Source organism: Benincasa hispida, chromosome 6, assembly GCF_027475165.1.
Source record: "Benincasa hispida cultivar pf3 chromosome 6, pf3_genome.v1.1, whole genome shotgun sequence".
Lineage (NCBI taxonomy): Eukaryota > Viridiplantae > Streptophyta > Magnoliopsida > Cucurbitales > Cucurbitaceae > Benincasa > Benincasa hispida.
In genome coordinates, this window is record NC_143483.1 from 53,802,176 (window position 1) to 53,809,440 (window position 7,265).

At 37.4% G+C, this 7,265-nt stretch overlaps 1 long non-coding RNA gene across 1 annotated transcript; it reads right to left on the reverse strand.

Annotated features, from left to right (window-relative positions):
• Nucleotides 1–4,444: 4,444 nt before the first annotated feature.
• LOC150035771 (uncharacterized) lies at nt 4,445–6,122 on the reverse strand. The gene is made up of 2 exons (XR_016530036.1): nt 5,986–6,122; nt 4,445–4,699 (listed from the first exon to the last, which is right to left on the reverse strand). It is a non-coding gene; the product is annotated as an uncharacterized LOC150035771 (long non-coding RNA).
• Nucleotides 6,123–7,265: the final 1,143 nt, after the last annotated feature.

Consider the following 7,265-nt stretch of genomic DNA (forward strand, 5'->3'; position numbering starts at 1 on the left):
TGCTAACTCAACAAGCCTACCTTTTTGGTGATTTGTCTAATTGGGGAGTTGGGAACTCAGTTACACTAGACGAAATTCACTCCTTCCCCAAAGTAGGGGTAAGTAGATAGATTGCTCCCTTAAGAGCTGGTTCCGGGTCTTGAACATAGTGGCCACATCCTCTCTTTGGAAGAGAGAACCCAGTCATAGTAGGACTATGACTTATTGTTCATTAGAGGAATTAGTGGTACTAAGGAGTTAGATGTAACTACAGGGGAAACAGTAAATTGGCCCAGTTGTACTTACGAGCTATCTGCGAAAGGTTATCGCACTATTGATTAGTTGATATGAACACAGAAATATATTTGTAGTGAGGAGAGCGCAGCTACCGGTCTTTAGTGGAGTGTTCGACAGTTAACAGATGGCGGATCCCGTGACTAAAGAGTTTAGTCAGTTATTCACATACCGTTGGAGCTTCAAGCTACAGATCCATAAGGTCCCCTTGGTAGCTCAATGGATTCAAGTTGAGAATCAATTCTTGGGGTTGATTTGAAGTGTTCAAATTAACATAAGGAAATTCAATTATATATGATATAATTGGTGTGATGTATGAGATACATCAAGTGGAGGATTAATGTAAACATGATTTACATTAAGTGCCATAAAATAGAAAGAGAACTATGGTTTGTATGTTTTATGAGATGGAATATTAAAACTATAGGTTATAAATATAATATGGTAGGTTAGTCTTCATATTTATTTATAATGATATTATTATTTGATAATTAAATCTTTTTCTCTAATAACCGATTGAACGGGAGGGTATTGGTGGTTTTATGGTAACTATGAGATAAAAGGAAAAATATTTTCCTAAATTTAGAGAGTTGCTACTTTCGGAAAGAACTCACAGAGAAAGCTATCAAGTGAAAGTGTTTCACTAAGCGATAGCTATAGAGAGACTAAACGATCGTGGACTTTGACTATACGATAGTTCATCAGTTAGTTGTAGCTAAACGACCGCGTGGCATTGTCTATGCGATAGGCTGCCATTTACTACACGATTGAGCATATCGTCTATACGATAGACAACTTCTTATCTCTCACTTGCTTAATCGTCTACACGATTGTTGTCCTACAGTCTCTTCCTCAAGCCAAGTTCATATAGAGCCCACAACTCCTGATTCTCACACCGAGAATACCAAGGTAACCATTGTGGTGGTGTTCTTACTCACTTTGTGAATCGAGTGTGACTCGATTTGTTTGTGGAGGCCGTTCGTCGGGTTCGTGATTGTGTTGTTCGTGTGGTATTCGTTGTTGATCGTGCTATACACTGATCGTTGCGTTCGTGTTGTTGTGTTGTGGACGCTTGTAGATTGATCAAGGGCATTTGAAGAATGGTTCTTCAAAGGTACGCATACTCTATCCCTTGATACTCTTATTAGGATGTTGTAATTTTGTGTTGTACATGACCTATTAGTTTCCGTTCTCATACTGTAATTGTTTATGTTCAATTCAAATGAAATTTGGAATGATCCTTTCATTGCTCATGAAGATCCTCATGCCTGATTTCCTTCAATTGGTATCAGAGCCAGATTGTTATGATATTCCAAATTTCATTTCTGTTTTGAATTTATTTTATGGTCGTGGTGGGTTTTAAGGTTTCTGCATTGCGTTTATGTGTTAAATGCGTTTGTGGATGTGTTGATGAATTTTTACGGGTTATTGCCTCTGTTTAAAGCTTTCTTTTTTATTACAAAGTGTTAATTTGTAAGGGCCCCTGCATTTTTGGGCATAATTAACAAGCAATCGAGTTTGTAATTCAAAGTGTTTGAGTTTGTTAAGTTGTTCATGATGAAGTTTCGAAGCATGGATATGCGGTTCTCATCGAGGAAGAAGACCAAAGGTTGGTCGTATCGTGTAGCCTAAGGTAAACAATAATTCAGTTTTTACTAAACGATCATGTAGAAATATTCTGCCCGATCGTGTAGTATTTACTAAACGATCGTTTAGCTATTGCTAAACAATGGGGTAAAGCGTTTACTCTATCATATAGCATTCGTTGCTCGATCACGTGGACGCTAGAGGTAAACGATCGCGTAAAGCATTTGATGCTCATCGTTTAATAAAAGGCGAACACACTAAACGATCGTGTAGTTAGCATGCTTCATCGCATAGTCACTGACTACATGATCACACGGTATACGATACCTTGTGCTTGCTCAGCGATCGTTTAGATGATTGTGCTTCGCTGCATCGTTGTCGTTTAGTCGATCGCTTAAGGCTTGTGTTGCAAGATGCGCCTGCACGATCACGTATCTCATACTTCATCGCATAGTTAAAGGTACACGATTGTTGCTAAACGATCTTTTAGCTCAAGAAGTGTTGGTAAACGATTGAGTAAAACGTTTACTCTTTCGTGTAGGCGATCACAAAGAGTTTGGTACACGATCAAGGAGACATGTTTTTTTGCCCGGACAGTTCAAGACCCGGTTCACTTGTTTGAACTGGAGACTCTTTGCTATTTGTAATAGTTTGTTTTTTTTTTTTTTAAGGATTGAGGCTAATTATCCCAGTTCATCAACTTTTATTTAATGTACATGGGATGTATGTTGTTTATATGCCACAATATATGACATATAGATTTGAAACCCCCCCGTAGGTTATGCAATTATTCATGCATCATATATTTTAGATGTTATAATATAGTTTTTGGCATGATGAAATTACAAGAGAGCATGCCACATGCATCATGAAATATAAGAGTTATATTTATGCATGCAGTAAGCATATTCATGCACCATCTTTGTATTATAAGTGTTATAGTATAAGGGTGAATGGACGCATGTTTGGTTGGTTCATTGCTTGGTTGTATAAGTGTTATATAAAAGTAGAAATAAATGAACAATGCATGGAACATGACAATAGAGATGTCCAATTTCCCCACGGGGAGGGGGTCCCATCCCAAACGGGTTAGGGATTCCCCGATAAGGCGAGGAATGGGGGAGGGAGTGAGGAAAAAAATTCCCTATGAGCTAAACGGGGACGGGGACGGGGAATGCATTCCCCGTCCCTGCCCCCGTTCCCCGTCCTCGCCCGATTAGCTTTTACATATTTATTTAGTATAGTTATCTAATGTATGTTATTATGATTATTATATAAATATTACATTTAAATTTCAAATTTGATTATTTATTGGGAAAGATAATGAATATATTTAAATTTAGATTATATATGTGAATAATTTGATTTATATTTATTTCTTTCTAGTAAAGAAAATTAATTAGCTTTTTTAGGCCAAAACTAACTATAATAAACAATATAGTGATAAAGTTAATTATTTAATTAAAACTTGTTCATATTAGTGATTTAAATTAATTGACTTTTTAGAAAGAAAGAAAAAAGGTAACGGAGAAAAATTCCCCCAGGAACCCGATCCCCATGGGAAATTTCACAGGGATGAGGAATGAAATGAGGAGTGGGGATGGGGATGGGGAATGGCATCCCCGGCCCCGTCCCGCCCCGTGGACATCTCTACATGACACTTAGACTTGTTTATAAAAGTTATGAATGCCTTGTATGTGCTTTCTTCGTGTTGTGGATGGTTTTGGTTGTTTCTGTTATAAGCGTTATAAGGGAAATTAGAACTAAAATCAATAAGAAAGAGTTGCATACGAACTTAGGCAAACTCATGTTTTAAAAGAATTTTAAAATTGGATTGAGATAAACCTAAGTTCAAGGTTCTAATGAGATTAGATACCTAAGTTTAATCTTTTTAAATCGGTTTAATAGGATTAAATTGATTGGCATAAATGATTAAATTTGTATTAAATCTATCTATAAGGAACCTTTTGTCTAAGGCGGGTTTTGTCTAGGCTGGGGTACTTAAGCTGACGAAAATGGAACACCCCTACCTAGGAAGTTACTTGGAAAGGTGAATTAAATAGATTTTCTGCAAGCATACGAGAGTTTATCAAAGACTTCGTTAAAGATTTTAATGAATGATGATCAAAAGTTGTTTCAACTTTCCAAGGTAAAAGTTACTCTTGAGCAAACCTAAAAAGTCACTTAGTTAAAATTCTTAGTTATGTTTTTTCTAATTAAACTAAACCCTAGGTTATAAAATACTCAGTGGGAGGAAGAGATATCTATGATATGTCAATGATTCCACTCACGTTTCTCCCTAAATGTTCACGCGTGAGATTCATTTTGGCCTCGTGGTGCCTGTGAGAATCCCTCTTCGGATGATGTTTGCATGAGTCAATATCAAAGTGGACGGAAAAAGTATTTATAGTAAGTGGGTGAAGGGTGTTTGTCAACATGTCCTGCGGTCTCCTTCATTGGTTCGCACCGTGAGATCATTCTTGCTGTAACGACCCGACCCCCTAGGACTTAAGTAAGAACGTTACCAAAATAAATGCATGCAAAGAATTTAAAACGACGCTCAGTTATTTGAAATAAATGCTAATTAAAACAAGAGAAGTTCAAAAGACATTTATTAAATGCAATTGTTAAAAACAATAATAGGGTATCCATAAATCATAAAGGTTAATAAATACATATGAAGAACAATTCTTAATAATAAGTTTCAAACATCAAAACTAAACATTAAGAGAAACGTGAAAAGAACTCTAAATCTCATGATGCGGAAGCGTAAAAACTAGTCCCAGTGGCACGATCACAAATCCTGCTGCGCCATCGCTGGTACATCTCTACCCCTTACCTGAAACATCAACATAAGAAAGAATGAGTATAAAATACTCAGTAAGTAACCCCACTACTGGGGGTCAGGCTAGACATCTATGTCCTCTAGATGTCTACCCCTAGTGGAATATATAAATTATTCTAGTCCTCATGGAACACATATATATATGAAAAACTTATTTCTATCCTAAGGTAATTGAATATGCCCACTACCTCAAATAAGTCCCGTAGGACCCACAACCTCTGGTGAATCCTGAAGAAAACACAATCTCTTACATACGCATGGTTATGCATACACCTCTTTCGTATACACATAACCCACTTAATGTGTACCTCTTTCGTACACATAGTTACGTATACACCTCTTTCGTATACACATAACCCATTGAAGGTGTACCTCTTTCGTACACCTAGTTAAGTATACACCTCTTTCGTATACACCTAACCTACTAAGTATGTACCTCTTTCGTACATCTAATTATGTATAACCTCTTTCGTATACACATAATCCACTAAGTATGTACCTCTTTCGTACACCCTAGATCCTCTCTATAAATGTAGGGATGTGTACCTCTTTCGTACACATGATTAGGCATACACCTCTTTCGTATACACATAACTCACTAAGTATGTACCTCTTTCGTACACCCCAGTACCCTCTAGGTATTTATCACTTTCATACACACCAGCCCTAGTACCTCTCTTTCATGTACTAGGTCCTTGGACGTGCATTACTTTCATGCAGTCACATAGTCTGGAAAGGAAAAAATGGTATCTAGCTTCCTATTACATATAACCTTCACCTAATCATGAATCCTCTAAAATCTCCTCATCAAGGTCATATTAATTAACCTCAACATACGTAAATTAATCTAGTGTTAATGGATCTGCTCTAGTACATCACTTTCATGCACTAAGCTATGTAAACAATCAAGTATTTGAGATTTCATAATATATAGTACTGTCTACACATTCTCATAATAATTTGCATAACTATATGAATCAGCAAATGTCGAATCCTCATCTAACTTTAAGACATTCCAGTAGGACATTCCAGTAGGAGTGCCACTTAACTTACATTTAAGGGTCATGCTCAATCATCCTTTTAATGTAACTCATAAAATTCTAAATCATGTTCATACATTAAAATGCTTCAGATATATTATCACACGTTCCTATATCTTTTCTAAAGAGTCCATTAAATCTCAGAATAGTCAAAAGTATCCTTGTAACTAGTCTTAAAATCTTCAAAAATAAATCATAAATTTATGACACAAAGACAATTCCAGTAGTAAGATTACTTACTTCAAAATTAAATCCAAGTAAACCCAAGCAAGCTTATCTCCCCTTTGCAAAGCAAAACCTTGAAACAAGACCAAACTTTAACAATTTTTCTGCTGAAATTAAATCTCCATCTTGTTGGGCAACACCTCTAAATCCTCCAAATCTTGAATTCAATACCCAACGTCAAATTCTAACACAAGACAGTGGCTTGCCAGTGGCTGACGACTACAAACCTGTGCGGTAGTTGGCAGACGGCTAAGCAACGAGCGGCGTACAGGTGAGCTTTTGTTGGCGAGGGACGGATGAAGAGGCAGATCGACAGAACTTCAGATCTGACGCGTGAGAAAACTGATGGCGGCGCGATGACTAGCGGCTTCAGATTTGACGGCTTAGGACAACCGGAGATGCTGGACAACGAACGGTGCTAGGGCTCGACGAGCGACGGCTTCGGACAGGGAGCGACCAACGGGTTTCACGAGGGACTAGGACAGGGGAACGGTGGCGTCTGGCTTGAGGTCCGGACGGCTGGCGGCTTCACGAACCAAGCGGCGACGTCCGGCGAAGAGGGTCGGTGAGAGGAGAAAAAAAAAAGAGTTTCAGGGGTCCGGCGGCTTGGAGATCGTGAGGAAGGAGGAGGGATGGGTTCTTCTTTTTATTTTAAAAATAATAATAATAATAACTAAAAAAGGAAAAGTATAATTACACTTAAATCGTTTCTTTAATCCACTTTATACTATTTATTTCTTTTCCTTTTCAAAAGAAAATTAATTCCTGTCATTAATTTTCAAATTAAATTTCAAAATTGAATAATTTTCACATCTAACACTTAAATTCCCACACTTATACTTCAAATCCAAAATTTCAAAAATGCCTTCTAATAACAAAATTACTGAAATTATATAAAAAGTGAAAATTCGGGGTGTTACACTTGCACTCCCTCGTAGCGCTCTGGAAGTGTCCCCCTTCGGATGGGTTTTGTGCAGTTGGTCAATATCAAGGTGAACTCCAGAATCGGATAGGGCACTTTAGTTTTCCAATCGGATTTTTTCCCTTCGGATTGGCTGCTTGGGGGGGAACTCTAGGGCCTAAAATGACGGGTTTACGGGAAATTGTTAAGTAAGTTAATGATTTCTTGACCAAATCAATGGTGGTTAGTCGTTATAGGAGCAAGAGTTGTTTTAGTATTAATGGTTGGTTGAGAATGTCTAATTTCAGAGGAAGGATGAATTGACCACCCTTCGGCGGCTTTTGCTAAACCATATTGGATGTATGTTTTTCAACGAGTATTTGCTTAAAACCTA